The 19,980-nt window shown below is 44.1% G+C and overlaps 2 long non-coding RNA genes across 2 annotated transcripts; one reads left to right on the top strand and one right to left on the bottom strand.

The window, feature by feature from the left end:
- The first annotated feature begins 574 nt into the window (after positions 1-574).
- On the top strand, positions 575-12,987 carry LOC125943842 (uncharacterized). The gene is made up of 3 exons (XR_007465936.1): positions 575-1,195; positions 1,357-1,409; positions 12,884-12,987. It is a non-coding gene; the product is annotated as an uncharacterized LOC125943842 (long non-coding RNA).
- LOC125943835 (uncharacterized) lies at positions 2,993-6,228 on the bottom strand. The gene is made up of 3 exons (XR_007465928.1): positions 6,094-6,228; positions 5,297-5,431; positions 2,993-4,201 (listed from the first exon to the last, which is right to left on the bottom strand). It is a non-coding gene; the product is annotated as an uncharacterized LOC125943835 (long non-coding RNA).
- Positions 12,988-19,980: the final 6,993 nt, after the last annotated feature.

The raw sequence follows: 19,980 nt of genomic DNA, 5'->3' as shown, positions 1-19,980 counted from the left end.
CGAAAATTCAACGCAGCTGTGCCAGTCTTCTGCACAGACTAAGGCTGGGGGTAGCGTTTACGCGCGGATACGTTCACCTCATGCGACGCACCGAGTCTCCAGACTGTGAATTGTGCAATGTCAATGAGACTATAGGTCATGTGCTTTGTGACTGCCCTAGGTACGTGCAAGAGCGTCAAAGGTTGCATAATGACCTTACGCGTCTCGACAGCCCACCGTTGTCGGAGGACGTTATTTTAGGCCCTTGGCCAGACGCTCAATCAAGTTTTAAGGCCATGCAGGCGCTACTGAACTTTTTAGAAAGTACGGGCCTGGACAGTAGGCTTTGAGCATGTCAAAGTGCTTGCCATATGTTTTACATCCTCCTTCTCTCATCATCGTCACCCATCATGCGCCTCTTTCTTCCCTCTTCCCCTTCCCCCAACGCCGAGTAGCTGGCTAGAGGAATTTACCTCAGGCCGACCTCTCTGCATTTCGCATCAATAAACTTCTCTGTCTCGCTCTCTTGGTACATGCTTTAGAACACTAACATCACTCACCCACACACGAATACCTAAAAAAGACCCCTTACACTTTAACGCCTATCGCTTTTTTGGGGTGTTTGTGTGACTGGGTGCGTATCTGTGAGTGTGCTTTCTGCACTTTTAAGCCTTTACAAATCAAAATTAATCCGGAGCCCTCCACTACGGCGTGCCTCATAATCAAAACTGGTTTTGGCACGAAAAACCCCAGAAATAATAATAAGAAGAAGCTAAATTACCAAAGAGCCAACGCCAAACTCCTCTATGCGATAACTCAGTATGCCCAGTTTGGAAACGCCGCGTTCAGGATAGAAGAGCCTCAACGCTTTTCCTATCGAGCGTCCGCAGTTATTGCTGCCGTTTTTCGTACACTAATATTTCGTAACACCAATATTTCGTAATAAAGTGTCATAGAAATACACACATATAAAGGCGATGTGGATCTAAACTTTGTTTGGAAAAAGTAGGCAATGAAGAAATAAAGTACGGCGTACAAGTTTTATGATATTATTAACACTCTTGAATGGTATTGTTTACGCATTTACGCAGGAAGACCCCTTATATAAACGAAAACAAGCTACTATTGAGGGGGAAAGGGCATTGGATGGAGTAAAAGCTCTTTACAGAGAAGGAAAAGTACCAGGAAATCCTGACTTGGTGTTCATGCTGACAACGTAAGAAAATTTTTGTGCTTACTTTTGAATATAACTGACTGCGCATAGAAAGCGCGGTGATCTTCATAAAATAATATTCCTGCTCAGATATACTTCTGCACCAATAAAGCTTACTATATAACCTCGCTTGACCCCGTCTAACTAGGATGTTATATTTTCAGCATAGATTTGTTCGAAATACGAGCTGGTGGAAAAATCAACAAGGACCAAGACGGTAAGCTTAACATCATTGTATAAACAATATTCATAACTTTTGCGTTCACTGAAATGATAATTTTTGCGCAATTTTCTAGGTCGTTTAATACAATTTTATTTTATTGTGGCATACTTTATCAGAGCTTATGAACGTAGGAACTATCTCATCGGCCCGCCTCAGTCACCACGAATAATTAAATCCAAAGCAAATGGCATTGCCTGCAGTACTATTTAATGATTTTGACCATAGCTCGCGCTAAATATGCCTGATGGATATACAGATGTAAGAACATGCACAAAAGTAATTTTTCTTTTCTGTGATATGGAAACAAAACAGCTGCCGTCTTGCCTGAAAGGTGAAGTATTGATGGTGGTAGCAAAGTATTGGACAACTACACAAAGTAAGGTTCGTGGCTTTATCGGCCGCATAAATTGCAGTTAACATTTGCTTAATAATTAAATTACCAAGGACGATGTCACGTGCGCACAATCGAACAACAGCATATCCTTAACGGTGAATTGGAACACTTGCTGTCAAAACTATGTCGTGATGAAGAACACCGACCTCAGGAATGTACGTTTAGGGCTGCCTCTCGCTTCAGTGCGGTTTGGACACTTGAGATTGCGCGACTTCCAATACTAGGCGCGCGGGAAGACAGCGCACATGATGCAACCAGCAATCTCTACTCGCCAAACGTTTGGACCCATCGAAGATTACATCTAAGATTTGGCAAGTGGCACGCGTATGCGCCCAGCCACGCCACCACACCTGCGCCTCTCCCCCTAGCAGAATGCGCTTGATCACGTTACCAAACGCTTACCTCCGGCCCCTCACCTCTGAATCCTACGGCGTCGGCGAAAATTCGCAAATAGTGGATAACGTTGCCTATTCGATTATTTGCGGTGAAAACAAAAGATATACGTTTAACTTTTGTGTAAGTATTGGCCACTAGCCGGTGTTTAAACCTACACTCTTAATCTGGATCCACATAAGATCCACTTAGTAGCTGGACCTTTTTTGCAATAAAGTTCCAGTTATATATTTGGAACCACGTTCCACATACTTTAAAAACTAGATGGAACAGTGCACCACTTATTTTTACTTATTAATTGTGTGGATCGTCGTTCCACATAAGAGTATATGGAACCCTGTTCCAAATAAAAGGGTTGTTTCAGTTACTGGAACGTTGATCCACATAAAATAGGGATGGCTATATCCGGTGCGCCGTTCCAGGTACTTTCAGACCTGCTTTTTATATAAAACAATGTTCTAATAAGCAGTTAGGAAGCTGTGTATGGGTTCCCACTTCTGCAGTATTTTTGCTTTCCTCTGTCAGTACAAACTGAGGCCATATGCCAAGCTGGCTTGGCGTGTGGCCTGCGCTGATACCAACAATTGGAAAGTAGAAATTTTACAGCAGTGTGGTCCCCGGTTCCCAACAGTTGCCTATTAGGGCACAGTTCTATATAAAAATAGGTTTGAGGTACCTGGAATGGCTCAGTGAAATCCTTGGCTTCGCCTGCCGGATTCTGTTCTGGCCTTTAGCTGCATGTAAAAGAAACAAGGTACCTAGATTAAAACCCCTATGAAACAAATTATTACAATGCTTTTCAACATGAGCAAACTTTATTGAGTGACAGTATTGCATACACTGAAGACGTGTTCGTCTCAAATTTCATAGAAAATGATTAAGCAACAAGGAACAAATACCAAAAAGAAAAGAGACTAGGCATTAAGTGGCATTCACGTTTATGCCCCCATATTTAAGAAGTGGGTAATAAAAATGGCCCAAGACATAAGTGCACCACATTCATATAAACTTGCACATTGGTTATGGAAAAAAGAAACATTAAACAAGGCTATAAAATATGCTGGCTTATCACAGGAAATAAGGTAACTCAAACGCGCGAGTACCCATATGCTATTTACCGAGTTTACACACCCCCGTTCCAAAAGAATTCAGTACTCTAAGAATTATACGAAAAAGGCATAAAACAATGGGCTTACAGAGTTGAATTTAGACAAGACCAATGAAGAATGTAGTGGATAAATTAATAAATGGAAAAGACAGTGCAAGCCAAAATAAACAATGAAACATTTGCACACGATAACCTGCCAGAAGCATGTGGCAATAATCGCAATAAAAACATGAACACTAGAAACAATGCAGTTGGCAGATCACAGATGTACGTATAATACAAAGCTAATCGTGACCAAAACACTTGATAAGCCCTTGAAAAAGCCTCTCACTCCAGGCAGGTTACTTGCCCCAGCATTGTGTAGTTTGGGATAACTCATCCCAAACAATACCATGAAAGCTAGTGTAAATGTTTATTAAATTTTATGCCCCCAAATATATCTGGAAGAATGTTGCACATTTTAAACAGTCAACAAGGAAACAGCGAAAAATAAAGGTAAAAGAGTCTGAAAAACAAGTGAGAAACCTTTAAATAACCAAACAACTCAGCCTTGAAAAGTACAAGTGAGATACCTTAAAAAATTTAAAAAAAACAAGCCAGCCTTGAAACCTACAGCCAGCGCTTTGCCTTGGTGATAAAAAATTGTAAAAGAAGGCACAACTTCACAATGTTGAAGCTGAAAAGCTGCTGCACAAGTCCCAAAAACTGTCCAAAAGCGTATGGGTATGAGTGATTTAAAATAAAATATACAGTCAACAGGAGGATGACTGCCTTCTCAGGTGATGATGCAGGTGGTAACGCCACAATGTTTTCCTTGCAGGCAATTTTGAAGTTGCCATTCTCTTTCAAAATGCATGGGCCTGGTGGAGACCTGTTGCCAAGTTATTGTGCCTTTAAAGAAAAGAGAAGCAGCAAATTTTCACTACACAATGACTTTAAATTGTGGTGTTGATGATGATACCCTTTTTATAAAACTAATAATTTATTTCAATATGATTTCTTGGTTTTCTTTGAAACCTGCAAAAGGTGCCAGTGAGCACAAAAATTCTATGAGCATGCCGCATCGACGATTGCTTAGTGTGAATGGAATCGCTGCTTTATTTCTGGAAAAAGCATTACGCTTTTCTGGTTGAATGCCCTGAACATCAATCGGCTTTTCCAGCCTTGAGGAATTGTTACCAACCACACAATATAATAATCTTTGCGCACTTCATACTTCATGCACTTTTCCACTACAAATAAATGTCCTCTTTACTCCATTATGTGCTTTCCAGTGCTGTTATGATGCTTAACATAACTTACAGGCAAAACATGAGTTAAAATGTGTGATTTGAAATCCACCTTTCCATACTTTTTAAGGTACTTTGTGCGCGGAACTACAGCCCCGAAGTTTTATCAGCCCCTCTCCATTCAAGAGATCAGAAAGTGCCGTCTTAGCGTAGTAAAAACTGCAGCATCAGCCTCCTTGGGTCGAACAAATTCTTCAAGTCCCATGAGACTTCCCCGGTACAAAATCTCTCGCATTTTGCTTAGATTGGCCTCCACAGCCTCCACTGTGTCTTTAAACCTTATTTCTGCTTCAAAGGCAAGATAAAAGAAATGCACACATACTGACACTTTATGGCCCACTGAACAAAAGAAAACAGGCCCTAGGATAGCTTCATATACTCTAATACTGCTGAACGATACGATGAGAGAAAATATCGCCTTCACACAACTACTCAAGCAGCGGAGTTGATTCTATATTCATGTTGACTTAGATGAGATCTTCGAACATTCATTGTTATAACAATGCTTTTCACCAGTGTTAAAGGTTATAAAGTGCGAGCCAGTCTGTGTAAATAAATGACCACTGACTTTTTACCATTTATGAAATGCTACAGACAGAGCACAGCTGACTAAACATAAATCACAGCTTACAAAATAACACACTCTTAACGTTACAGAGCAGACACACACGATTTAAAAAAACATGCGTGATCTTACCACGTCAGGATTTAAAATGTATGACGGCAAATCATCTGGTGCATTGGACATGCGGGCCTCTGCAGTTGCGGCCAAAAGCATTTTCATTCGCCCAAGGTCCATGCAAAAGGGATGTGTGACCATGTCCTCAATTGCCTAGGCAAAAAATCAAAGCAAATAAATAAAGAGCTGTACACATCAGCAAAGCATAGATTATAAAATAAGCTACGTTTTTGTGCTTCTGACAAACCACACATAGTAACATCCATGAAAAAACGCCTGCCGTTAATTCCTAAAATGGCTAAATGCATTCCACCTGATCGCAGAAAACGTATGCACATAAATGAGAATAGATAGCATAGTTGAAGAGATGGCAAGCAGCTCATCAACAAAATAAATACAAAATCCTCCTGTCTGGAAGCTAGAGCCTAAGGAAGTGATGCCGGGGCACAACACAGGAAGTAAAGGCAGTGAGCCAATAAAGCATTTCCATTCGATAATCTCAAATTGTTTTACGAAAGTGCAGCTTCCAACTTGAGTAGCAGCACAGGCATTCTTTACATTCCTTTTCTGCCACAGCTGCGGTCAATAGGCATAAATGCTTGGACTGACAGCCAGCACAACCCTCAATACCTTTTAACATCTAGTAGTTCCACAAGATATCACACTTTGCCTGCCAAAAAATGGTTTACCAATGGAAGAAGTAGCAGGTGGTTGCTTATAAGCGTAATATCGTCAGTTGGCACTTTCACCATAGAGGTAACTAACATGTTGTCAGCCAATGTTTGAACAAGGCCTTTGAAAAACGAAATTCTCACCTTCAGTTCAAGTAGTGCGGCAGGACAAGGGATTGGGTTGCTGGAAGCGTGGTCACTTTCGGCAGGCTTCTCAGATACTTTTTCATCCAAAGCAACCGCGCTTTCCTTGTTGCACTCACAGATCGCATAAATGCTTTCTGAAATAGCATGAGTCAACATTGAAATAAATGGCGGTACACACCTCACATCGTAGTGGCCTCTCCAGATTATGCGGGAATCGAGTGCTCAATATGGAATTTTTTAAAAATTTGAATATACTGCAGGCCCTTCACGGCCCGTGCAGGAGTGGTACAGAAATTTAATGATTAAAAAATCATGGGGCAAAGTCGATACAGAGAAAGTCATTCAGAAGTCATACAGAAATGTAATGAAAAGAAAAAAATAATGGTGAGAAGTCGGTTAATGCTGGATGCGGTTAATAAAAGAGTCGATGTTATTGCAACACACAATATCATTAGTTAACTTGTTCGGAATGGCTATAAATGTGCTATTATACATCTAACATAACAAAATACATAACGAATGTATTCAGAATGTGTTTTTGTAATGCTGCTACCATGTATACAGATTACTGTTCAAGTCACAGGATGCGATAAATTTTGTGTTGCCGAGGAAAATTTATGTTACAAAGGTGTGTACAAATCTTATCCTCTATGTATATACCCTGCGTGGTGGCATGAGCCAAACTAGAACTGCTGGTTGGTTAGGCTGCTGCATAAGATTCTCACAAATCATAACTACATGCTTATTACATGCGTCCACAGTGCGTACCACAGCCATGACGCGAAGGGTTCGTGTAGAGACTGGAAATAATGTTTTCATTTTTATTTTTCATAAAAAAGCAGGAATATTTGTCACAAACTATCCAAGTGGACACAGCGATATTCGGTTTCTGCACAGGTTATTGTCGAACAGAGAACGTAGCTCTGTTTGCAGATTATCAAGTTGGAGGACACGCAGAAATAGCATAATTTTTGTGGGCACATCATGATGTAAGAACTTATTCAGCACGTACGCGTTATAGGCAATTGTTCGGTCGTGCTACCAAAACTGACGTCCACGGCATAGAAATGGTGGCACAATTTCCGAATACAAGGCCAGGCATGCGTTCCTGACTTTCTTCCCTCCACCAATGAAATGTTTTTGTTAACTAATATAAGCCGCCCCAAAAGAGTTATATTATGAAGTGACAGTAGCGTGAACTCAAGCTACTGCTAAGACAACCACCGTCCCTTCCATTTCTCTACGTCAGGGAGCAAGCTAAGGGTGGCGTGAACATAAGATCTGAAAGAGCCGGCGGCATTGGAAGAAACTACCTAACGTACACAGCCAAACCTAGGCAGTGCGGCCGCCAACGCATTGAACCATCATTAACAGTTATGTGGAATGGCATCTTACTCGCGCGCTCTCCTTGGTGCATTACGTGAGCGCAAGCGGCAAGGACAAAGATTCCCGGGACGAAGATCCCGGTTTCGCAAGCACTATAGATCCATGCTACCTAGCAGAATAAAACAACAACAGCAGGAATAACCCATAAGTTAAAAAAATTACCGTTACATCCAAGGACGGAAGGTCTGCCAAATTTGCTCGGAAGTTGCGAAGCGTGTGAGCGCGAGGAGATCGCGAGCGGCAAACACGCGGTCGCACGGTGCGAAGATCCACACCCGCCGTCAGCTAAAGCGACCGTCAATATCCTACTAAATCAACATACTTTATGAGGGCATACGGATTACTGGGAAACTAACACGCGAACCAGCAAAGTGGTCGGAGTCATAAATGTCGAGCGGATTCCGGCCCACAAGCACGCAAATTGAGGCGAATTACCGTTTACCGATTACGTTTCGCCAAAACAAAGTGAAGTTTCATGCGCCAAGACAAAGTGAAGTTGCACGCTACGAAAAAAATTTCCGCGCAGAACTTAAGACAGCGTAAATGACGAAGTAAGCATATTATATCGATTTGCCTTTTCGCCCTTTGTCTCGTGATCCGCAATTTGACAGAAAAACTGCCATCATTGCGTCATTTAGATTGCTCTATTACGCGCGCTGGAAACAAATCCGCCGGGATGGTACCCAAATTAAGCTATAAAATGCAACCACACTTGCATGCGTATAAGCATGCGCAATATGCCGCAACGTGACCCAAGGGAGCATTATAACTGAAGGCTGTAGTCATTGACTTATTGCTTAAGCGTTGAAAGCTGTTTACGTACTAGACCACAGCGCGCAAATCGCTGAACGTTGAACCAAAGGCCTTGTTTCTATGGTGCTACTTGTTAGTCAAATGCACAACACGTGATAGCCTCAAAAACTATTTCGTAACCGAGGTGTCCAGGAAAGTGCGATGTCCACCAGAAATTCTTGAGCCCAGGCAACTATGGGCTTCGTCCAAACAGCAGAGTGGGCACGGAAAGACGCCAGACCTTCTAGAATTCAAGTTATTGATGATTTTAGACTTTATTTTATTGGTTTAATGTTCTTTTTAGATTTTAGTAAAATGGAGAGACGAGCTAGATGGTTAAAATTCGTCATTGAAACGTAAGCGCAAACTGAGACAAGCACAAGAGAGCGCAACAACACCAACGCTTTGGTGTACTAGCTGCACGTCTGAAATTAGTGACAGCAAGACGAGGTTCGCAAAGGCCGTTTGAGCGCCGCAGACAACCTGACAAGAGGTTTCTGCATTTCGCTAAGGTATATCCTTTGCTTTTACGGCGTTATTGAACAGGGACTTTTTTATGTAAAATGACATGACTAAAAATCCTCCTTAGCAGTTTATAAATTTCAACTGCTGTAAGATAGCTTCACAGATTCAGCGTAAGTTTCGGCAATGTTATATGTCATATGTGTATGGGCCAAGGGCATCTCCGCCCAAAGAGCGCCAAATTTACATGTGGTGGAATGCACACTTGACTGCAGCGCACCAGTTATGCTGAACAAGACACAAGCAAAAAATATACAAGCGCACTGTCTAGAAATTTTACTGGAACCTAAGTGGAACAATAACTGGATTACACAACAACGCCTCCCCCCGTTTACTGAGTTCTAGATAAGAACGATAAACATAAAGAAAACAGAACGAACGTTCCACACAAGATCCACTTATATGTCTCGTTCCACTTATTAACAGTTCGGATCCAGATAAAAATATGTGGATCACCTTTTTAACTGCACCTTATATAGAACCAGATTAAGAGTGTACGAACCGCTTTGTGAGACAAGACAAAAGGCTTTCATGCGACATGCTAGTTGATTTTATTGACACGTATACATATTTATCTTTCACCGCTGGCCGCTTTCCACCGGCTAACAAATGTTAAACGTTATCGCTCGGTGCAGGACGCGCCTGCATTGGAAGCTTCTTGAACGTTATCGATGCTTCCATCCGTCGTCTGTGGTTATTGGTACCCATGTAATCTGGGGCGCGATCTTGTACGCGTTCCAAAATGGAACGGAGGCGTTCCGTTCCATCAAGCCGCACACGATTGGTCAATTTGAACCGCGACGTTCAAATTGACCAATCGTGTGCGGCTCGATGGAACGGAACGCTTCCGTTCCATTTTGGAACGCGTACAAGATCGCGTCGCTGATTGTATGAGCGACGCGAATTGTCTAGAACTTTCTGGAAGACACGCGGGCACCAGGGATTAATCTGGAACCTTCGATGACTCACGTATAAAAGCCGACGCGTTTCGCCGCTGATCAGATTTTCGACGATCGCAGACTGTGTTCCCCACTTTCGTTGTGCTTCGAGTGTAGCTTGCTTTTGTGTGCACAGGGCCGGTACTTTGTAGTGATGCCTTTAAAGTAATAATGCCTCTTCGCGCTTATCGCGCTTTGTCAGTGGTCGGAGCGACGGTCCGCTCGCGTTATTAACGGGATCCGCCGGCCGTGAGCGGTGGATGATAAGAGTAGAATAAGTCATAATGCCTCGCTACAAAATCACGGCCCAGGTTCGCCCAATAAAGAATCGGTTTCGTCATACACAGTTTTACGACTGTTTACTTCTAAGTTACTACTACGTGACATAATGATCTCATACCTTTTAAATGTTCTGACACGGGCCCATAAGGGCAGTGCGGACCCGTAGCTTTGTGCAGTTTATTTTGAAATGCAGGCGATTCCCCTGAAATCTATTCATACCGTCCATTATCGAATACATGCAGGGCTCTCATATATTATAACATGGAAACGCCAACCATATAATCCCCATTAAGGTACTATCATACGCAAAGTTTTGTCAAAGTCCCGCCCCGCGTTGTGCTCCAACCAGGTGTTCTGGCTTCGCCGCCAAGCAGACCAGCGGTCTGCCTACCCTGGAAATGACGTGTAGCCATAAAGTAACTAAAGTTCATAACATAGTGCAAAGCTCCGCTTGAACGCGACACTTTGAAGTTTAGATGTTTGATAGAAAAAGCGCGCGGAATTATTATCGTTTCACGTTTACCAAAGAAACAATAAAAACATCGCTGAAGCAACGTGACCCTGAACGAGCGCAAATCTCTGGAAGGGCTACTGAGGCCTCAGCAAAATTAATTATGGGTATAGGGGCCGAGGTTAGGTCCACTACAATGTGTGAGTCGACGAGCGGAAGGCCTGAGAACCGTTCAGAGCTATGGCAGGAGCCGACGAAGCTCCGTTTTTAAGCGAAACTTTCTAGGCTCACAAGTGTCGGCGGCGGTGGTGGTGTAACGCTGAAAAGTGGACCGATCCTGGTGGTTATGCAGAAAGGGTCCAAGCTGAATGGCACATACCAGGGACAAAAAGAACGACAGAAAGAGAGAGAGAGGAAGCAAGAGAGAAAGAATGGAAGAAAGAGGGAAAGAAAGACACAGAAAGAAAGTGAGAGAGAAAGAAAGAAAATCACCAGGAATGTCAGATACACACGCGACAAGTTTCGGTTACCCCCATTTTCTCGCCAAGGGAAGGGCTGGTGATTTTTCATTCTTCTACTTCTGACCTCGCAGTTCGGTGCACGAGGCACATATATAAAAGGAGGCCGAGGCGGATGAAGATGGCTGCTAGAATTGAAATCATTTTGCGAGGACCTCTACCTTGGGCCTGCAGTACTGTAATAATGAATAAATACAGGTGCTACATTAACGATTATAAAGGTGAGGATACCGTGTCTAGGACAAAAAAATCGTTTCAGTCTATCGTTTCAGTCTTTTTTTGATCACTGTAGTTTGAAACAAAGATCGCATTATAGTCCGAGGAACGTACTGTACTGGCATTATGCCTACAGGAAAGCGTTGGTTTTCGAACTACTATAACATCTCCGCGCAATTACCTCAATTTTACCATGTGTACAAGTTATGGAAACTTCTGTATCATATCACAAGTGTGTTCATTTTTTTTGTCAAGGAACTTTGCGATATCAAGAGCCCTCGGTGTACAGGAGCAAAAAATGTACTCCGACAGTGTCCGTGAAAGAAGACACCAAATGATTACTCTTACAGTCTGGTGAATGACGAAATGAATATCTCGTTCATCGTGAGCCTTATATAACATGAGTTCAGAGTTTCTCATTTTTATTTTCCCGTAATTCAGCGTACTCTCTTTATTTTCATTTTCGACCAATATTCCTTTTTTGTTTATCAGTGTTTATTTCCTCAGATCAGCTTTTATCGTTTTATTTTGTAGTTTTTTTCTGTGGATAACTTATCCCATAGAAGTTATCGTAGTCTCTTTTCTTTTTCTTGGGAAGGGACATCCAGTTGACTTAGCGGCAGCACATATAGATATCGCTTGAACACTTCTGCTTTTTATTTCAGATATACAAAGGCGACTTTTTCTTCGAGCGATAACTTTGTAAAATTAGTTAGATGGTGGGGCACAACTACCACTAAAAGATAAACGATATATGTGTGTCAGTACTCTTAACAGTTAACCGTCCTGTGTAACTGGATATTCTGCTCTTGAACACTGCGCCAACAATCCACATGCCAACGAGGTTTTCTAGACGCTGTCTAGCAAGCACAGAGCGCAATACGTTACTAAATGAGACTGAAGGCGTTTGATATTTTATAAAAGAAACAACACTTTATTATGTAGCAATATGTGGTACAGACTACAACGAATAATCTAGAAAAAATAACTAGGTAGATACGACGCCTGGTGACCAACCAACAAATACTGCAAGGGTACAGCTCAAGACTTCCCCGACTCCTTTGCGTATCACCCCTTTCGCTTCCTCCTCATTTTCGTCGCGATGATAGGGAAAGTGGCCAAAACACGAAACACTAAACCGTTTCACCTTGACCTCCCCAGGTTGCTTGCACTGGAGCTGATGTAGGCTAGCAACTTCGCACCAATCGCCGTAATTGCTCTCTGGTAAATGTGCATTCACTGACGTTTTATGATATAAAAGCCTGATGCCGTAAAAAAACATTCAGCGTACGTATTTGTAGTTCTTTGTTTCAAACGGAAACGCTGAACGCAAGGTATCAATAAGAAGAATGCCACTGAAATTGCATTTCTAGGGAAAGATTCAAGTAAAGAAACAACGTCACCCATCGAGTCTACGCGACACGTGTACAGATTGATCGGGACAATGTTGCGCTGTGTTTCCAGGCTAACCTATTCAATGACGCACGAAATACAGGTTTTGTTTGATACGCATAGCTGCCACCGGCCAATTTACACTTCGCCCAGAACATACTGCCATCAATATTATCTCCTGATGTATACGTTAAATTATAACGTCACTTCATAAGTAATAATTTGGAGAGTATTCTGAGCTAGAGTTCAAGGACACATGAAGCATATAACTAAAACTTTGTCATTGTCAGGAATTGGAGCTGTTGGAGCAATCTGCACAAAGGAGGCTGCAGGAGTGGGCGAAGACATCCCTACTTCTTACTCGGGAACCCAAATAATGGCTCATGAACTTGCCCATATGTAAGTACATCTACCACCAGACCTGGTAAGAAAAGCGGAAGTTAATAGCGATCGTCTGTTCCGTTGTTCAGATTAGGGTCACCACATGACAAGACGCCTAGGTGCCCTTGGTCTGAAGGATATCTCATGAGCTACGAAGACGGGGGTACGAAAAAATACCGGCTTTCTCAGTGCACGCAGGAGAAGATTCGTGTCAGAGTGGGGTAAGCTTGCTTGGTTTTTATATATAGACAAATGAATCAGGTAAATGTCATGTAAGCCGAACATTGCCACTACATATTAGGTTCTAAATTAACACATATGTGCTGAAAATCTCCTGGATCTTTCCATCCGGAAGAATTAGTGTGGGAAGCACTGGCGCGTTCGTGTGTGCTTTTCGCAAATGCGTTTGCTGCGTGCAGTAGCTAAATGTTTTAAAGGTTTTCTAGAGGTTTTGCATTATAGACAAAGACATGAAACCTAAATGTGAACCTGTAAGATGTGTAGGATACAACACAAGATACAACACAAATCAATAGAAATGGTTACTCAGAGCTGTACCAAAGCGCAAAATAAAATGATCCTCGAATAGTAAAGCTGGATTGTTCGGCGTCAAGTATATATATATATTTATCGGAAAATACGCGGCAAATACTATGCAGAAAGAATACAATATTATGAGAAGATTAGATAGTCGCCATAGCGAATATCGTGAGTTTCACCCATCGTTGGTGTTGGGATACTTAAGATGTTAAACGCAACAGTCACCTTTACTGTTCAATCATTATTGATCAGTGAACATCGCTCCAATTCCTCGAATCAACAAAGCGACGCGAATCACAGTGCCAAACTCCCTAGCATACCCATCATACTGACGGGAGTAGCAAGAGTGGTGCGACTTTGGAGCCGGAACCTTCATCTAGCCTGCTCTCGCAGTGACGTGCGCTTCATATTTGCGCTAACAGCCATGGAAAATTTTATTATTTCTCGAATTTTCGCGTCAAGCTTCAAAAGAACTTTTCATTAAAATAGAACGTTCCTAATTTGTCTCTTCAGCAAGCAAATGCGTTGCATATGGGTCACAAAGTCGAAGCTCCGACATTAAGGACATGTTCGGCGGAACTATTAATACATTTCGAATGTATCGTAGCCGTTCACTCTAATAATATGCAAAAGAATTTGCAATAACTACATGGTATGTGACTGCTGACCATAAAGGATATCATATGTTAAACTGAACTCGGCCCTTGTTTCCTGCCTATTCTTTCTTTCTTTCTTTCTTTCTTTATGTACATATAGAAACATCGACGGAAAAGGAAAAGGCTCAGCCGCCTGAAATTTGCATAAGTGAATTGTTCATAACGAGCGGTAGGTAGTAGTCAAAAAGCACTAGCCTTCGGCGCGGGTCATGGAGCGTCGTGAACGGGTGATATTCGTGATGACTGATTAATCCCAGCTAGAAACAGATACGCTCACACCAGCTGTATACGTCAATAAGATAGACGCCTGGTTCCACAATTGCCCATTTAGTTGACGTGCAGCATGGCACACTTAGCAAACATACAACGCTTTGCCTTGCAGGGATACACCCTGAGAAGTAATACCCTCTTAGTTAACCTGCCTGTACACACGTGAAACAAGACCATCAGAGCGTGAAGACAACGTATGTACCTTTCTCCCACACAGAACTCTTCCGCGAGCGTGTATAAACTTTGGGACCCACAAGAACTACATGACAGGACGAAACAAATTTCCTGGTAAAACACTGCGCCAGGCGTATTACTGCAAGAAGATGATGAAGGACGAGCCACAGGGGAGGAAAGTCTATGTAAAAAAGGTAAGTCGCTTAACATAAGGCCCTGTAGGTATCAATCTGAGAGAAGCGGGCAGATGTCAGCTAAGCGATATAGCATAGTATGGAAAACCCGGTGGGATATACGGAGGTCTCTCGAATTTCACACATTTCAAATTATTGCCAAGCGGCGCTTGTCATTGGTCCGCATGGTAAAAAACCGAGGACTCGAAGGAAGCTCGCGATGATCCAGGAAAGACTTTCAGGGCACATACGAAAGATAGCATGAGCTTTTAAGCTCGCTGACGCTTCCCATAACTTCCAGCATAGTGAAAGTACCGCTCGTGAACGCGAACCGCGAAGGACCCTATCCACAGCAGATATTGCATCTACCTCTGCGTCGAATTATTTTTGTCTAGTTTAAGCATGATAGGAAAACGAAAAGCGCGACCAGTTTCATACTGGAGCCTAGCGACTAGAGCGATGCCTAATGATCCCGCTGTGCGAGCTTCCCGAAGCGCCGACGATACCTCGCCTTTGCGGTGCCCCCTCGCGTGGCTCTCCAGTCTACGTTGGCTTTAACTGAGATCATCATCATCATCAGTCTATCTTATGTGAACTGCAGGCCTAAGGTCTCTCCCTGCGATCTCCAATTACCGCTGTCTTGCGCTAGCTGATTCCAACTTGCACCTGAAATTTTCTAAATTTAACACCCCACCTAATTTTCTGGCGTCCTCGACTGCACTTCCCTTTTTTTGGCACCCATGCTGTAACTACAATGGTCCACCGGTTATTAACCCTGCGCATTACACGGCCTGCCCAGCTCCATTTTTTTTCTCTTAAAGGGCCCCTAAACCACCCAGAGGTCGAAATTTAGTTCTGGCGTTGCACTTGTGCACGAGTCTACAGCGAACACGTAGCCGCGAGAATTTTTCGAAATGGTGCCGTAATAGCGCAGTTGCGCGCGTTTGATGATCGAAAAACGACCCTCCCTCGCTTCCCTCTTTCCTTCGCTACTCTCCTCGTCGGCTGGTCTCCCCTCCTCGCCGAGCGCTGCTCAAAATGTCACGTGACAAACGTCATCGCCAACGCGCTTCTCAAAACACTGCTTACTTCCGGTTAAGGCACGTCCACTCTAGCCATGATGCTAGCGGCACATATACGGACGACGAAACGGCCTCCAGTCTGCCGCGCGAGAGGTGTCCAAAGTAGACGGCAGTTCGGCCGGCGCCCCGCCCGCTGCACGATCAACAGGCCAATCGACGACCGCGAAGCTGCGCGCCTCCGCCACCGGCAACGAAAACATCGTCTGCAGCTGAGTGCACGGCTACCGACGGGAGACGACCGGCTCGGATGTGCTCGAATCGCAGCCGACGGCGCCGCTAATATCAGCGTACTTTTCTTCTTTGTGTACAATTATTGCGAAGAACGATAACAACGATTAGAAAATATTGCGGCTTGTGAGCGTCGGTAATTCATTTCGAAGCGCCGTCCACTTTAGCTTTGAAGGGAACCGGAAAAGGCCTAGCGACGATATCGGCGCCGTCTAGCTATCAGTGGCGGTGAGGCTGCCGCACAATGAGTCCCGGTCTCATCCTCTCTACGTACGGCAAGGAAATCTCGCCGCTCGCGAGCAAAACCGCTGTCGACCGGCGGCCCGCAAATGGAAAACGGTGTGCGGCGAGTTAGCGTGCCGGTAACGTGGACGTAGACTCGGCGCTTCTCGGCTACCCGCTGATGCTGCGGCATCGGCGCCGACTACGGGGGGGGCTCCGGGGCTCGAGCCCCCTCCTAATTTTCCGGGGGGGGGGGGGCAGAGCCGGCGATGCCAAAGCCCCCCCCCCCCCCCCCCCCCCCCGCTCCTAAAATGTCAGTACCAGGGTCCTGTTACCCAAACCGTTTAAGGTTTCAAAATCTTATGAGTTGCCTCTACATTTTCCCTTAGAATGTTATTGTGGCTTAAAGCTCACTGCATAATTGTTGACGCGGACTTGCACGGCTTTTATTCATAATTTCGATTTATTTCTGAAAATCCTGGCAATAGGAAAACAAGCGCATTAGAAACTCCAACGGCGGTTCCCTCATCCGTATTTTTTAACTCCAACATGTTATTTAATTTTCCAGTGTGAACACCATTCACAGACACATTATATTTCAATATGTACACAGGACAAAGTTTATTATATTTTTAAAGAGAAAAAGCTACCCAACTAATAATTATTTCTAATGATATGGATAGTCTATGCCTAGAGAATCAATATGTTGCTGTATGTTCAACTCGCTACAAAATGCCTTGCACACTTTTTTGACACTGAAAAAGACCTGCAGACTTCAGTGACTCCTTCGGCAGAATCTTTTATCAACGGTGTGTGAACTACACGTGAATATGTCTCAGCATTGCTTCTCTTTCCTGTAGGAAATGCTAGCGACTCATGAAAACAAAACTCATAATAATTTACAACATTCATTGGGGATGGAAACATCGCAACGTGCATGCAGAGGTCATATATATATATATATATATATATATATATATATATATATATTAATAACTTAGTAACCGAAGTGAGGCCAAGCCGTATTCACTCGAAATCAGTATCAATAGCAGTCATGCGCATCAGAGCTTCAACTAGGACTCAGAAAAAAAAACGATCATTGCACCCCCAATGATTACCAACCATTGAGAACGAACTTCCTTTGTTTCCGGTCCCATTTTCAGCATCTAGGACTCATGTTCTTGTTTGGGTACTTATGAACGCATGAGATCGTTCGTGGATAATCTTGTTGATACCGTACTGACCCCCTGTATTCAGAAATGCGTCTTAACTTGTTGTAGCCACTAAGTGCGGCTCAGGATAACGCGTGACGTGAACGAGCCCAAATAAATGCAATGCAAGTCTTGGGCATGTTCCCGTCAGGCGTTATCTTGAGCCGGACTTCAACAGGCTAAGGAGTTCCTTCAAATTAAGACGCATTGCTGAATAAGGAAGTGACTCGCTCATAATCGGATAGCGAATGTTTTATTGTGGCAGCAGTTAAAGGATCTAAACTGGTTTTGTTTTTCAGTCCGGCTGACCAGTCTTTGCAATCACGACGACAGACGGATGTCATCGTAATCTCTGACAGTAATAATGGCTGGCGGAAGGCCATGCTACCACACAACGACGGCGATAGCATGACGACCGTTTTGTTTTATTCCACCAAAGAAACGCGACCACATGTTCCCTTACGACCTGAGTCGATACCGAAGGTTCTAAATATCACGCAGCGTCTTCATAACCTTATCTGCTACGAGGAAGGAACTGTAGAGTGTGAGCCGGTCCCGAAGGCGCGGGGTCCATTCTGCACGCTCTCGTTCGAGACACACGAGCGAAAACTGGCGCGCGTCCGCGCGCTATGTGACGTGATGCACACGCGAGTCGTATCACAGAGCCAGTCGGCGATGACACTAGAAATCTGCCTGGAATCGTGGTCTTACGTTTGAAGCAGCGTGCTGCTCTGCTAGAGGTCAGAGGTTTCGATTCCACCATGGGACACGAATGTTCGTGGTATTGAACGTGCTATTGAATTATCTTGCGAAAAAGAGGAGACAGCAACGCACCTGGCACTAGCAAAATAATTATTTGCAGTAATGTGCGGTAGTCTAGACGGGAATCGAACATAAGGCACTTGCCACAGGAGCACGATGCTGTATCTCTAGTAGAAGCCGCGGCTCTCCGCTAATAATGCAGTTTACAATTTCATTTTTTATCGCTCGCTGTCCGAACCTTATCCTTTAGAACCTTAAGGTGCTTTGTTATTTTCATGTTTTGGTCCATGCGTTAATACAGCCAAAGTGCACTGAATATAGTTTTTCTTTTCATCGACAATTAAGCTGCCCTATATGCCGTGGCAGTGCCCGTATAAGCATTTCAACATTTTGCATTTGTGTAGAAGTTTTCACCGACGGGGTTCCTTCTGTCCACTTGCCACTGATAGAAATTATTCACAGATCCAAGTGGCTGATTGACAACCGCGAACTCCTGTTCTTTTTTTGGGTCAGTGGCCAATATTGTTCACCATAAAGCTTCACACGTACCCAGTTTATGTGCTGAATGATTTGATGTATTCCATTACTAACGTGACTCAACCGGACAATGTCATCCACATAGCGATTGCTATTGGTATAATCTACATGCATTCTTAAATATATGCCCTCCGAACAGGCGCGGATCCAGGGGGGATGTCCTGACCCTCCCTCCCGCCTCAGATTTCTGCATCGCCCCCTCGCTGACAGGGGGATGGCCCTGTCGCAAAAAAAGGCCACCAGCATTCTTCAAAAGTGTTTTTCGCGAGTACCACTGGTATCAGCCATGTAGAAGTAAAGCTAGCTCGCTCACAAGCTTAGTTGTATTCCGTAGGAGTGTGGTGTTGCGAAGTTGCCGTAGTTATTTTTTCTCATGAACACCTTGGACCTCCTGGCGCCTGCCATGCCTTACTCGTCCCGTCGGTGGCGTCGAATGAACGAGGGGACTTCCCTTTTGCCAAACACGCCGAGGTCCGCTCGAGCGCCTTCGCGCCTGATTAACTTAGTTTCCCCTTGGGGTGTCAACGGTTGCCTCATTGGCTGTCATCGGTTCCGCGACCAACCTGCTTAATGAAAGAGATCTCTTGCTGAAGTGTTCATATATAAATAATAACAACTAACAGGTAAACTAAGAACTACACACAGGTTACTTTTTTTAACTGTGGCACTCATTGTGATCACAGTTACACGTTGACAATATCCAGTACGAGCACAGCACCGTTCGTACGCTACAAGTTTTTCATTGTAACTTCGCAGTTTTATTGTCGTACATTAAGCATAGGAGGCTCAAAGCCGCCGGATCCGTTCATCTGGGTGGGCGTTTTGGCGGAGCGGGGCGAAGCCTCGAGCCGCGGCTGCGAAGGGGGGGGGGGGGGGGGGGAGCGTGACGTCAGCGGCCAACGCCAGCGTGCGGTAAAGCCCCTATATATAAAAAGTAGCGTCACGCTTTGAAGAATGCCGCCGCCTCCTCGCACACCCTGTCCGAGGCCGACGCCGCGTCGGTATTGGCCTAATGGCATCACGTGGACCGTCGAGCCCCCGGGCGCTGGCTGCGTTTGTTTACGATCACGCTCCATCGCCATTTCGCCCGAGAAGCGTCTACCGACTGGCGATGAGCACGACGATAGCGACGAACACAGTCGGCGATCGTC

The sequence above is a fragment of the Dermacentor silvarum genome, chromosome 3 (genome assembly GCF_013339745.2).
Source record: "Dermacentor silvarum isolate Dsil-2018 chromosome 3, BIME_Dsil_1.4, whole genome shotgun sequence".
Lineage (NCBI taxonomy): Eukaryota > Metazoa > Arthropoda > Arachnida > Ixodida > Ixodidae > Dermacentor > Dermacentor silvarum.
The sequence above is the reverse complement of the archived record's forward strand: the minus strand, read 5'-3'. Positions and strand labels throughout refer to the sequence as shown.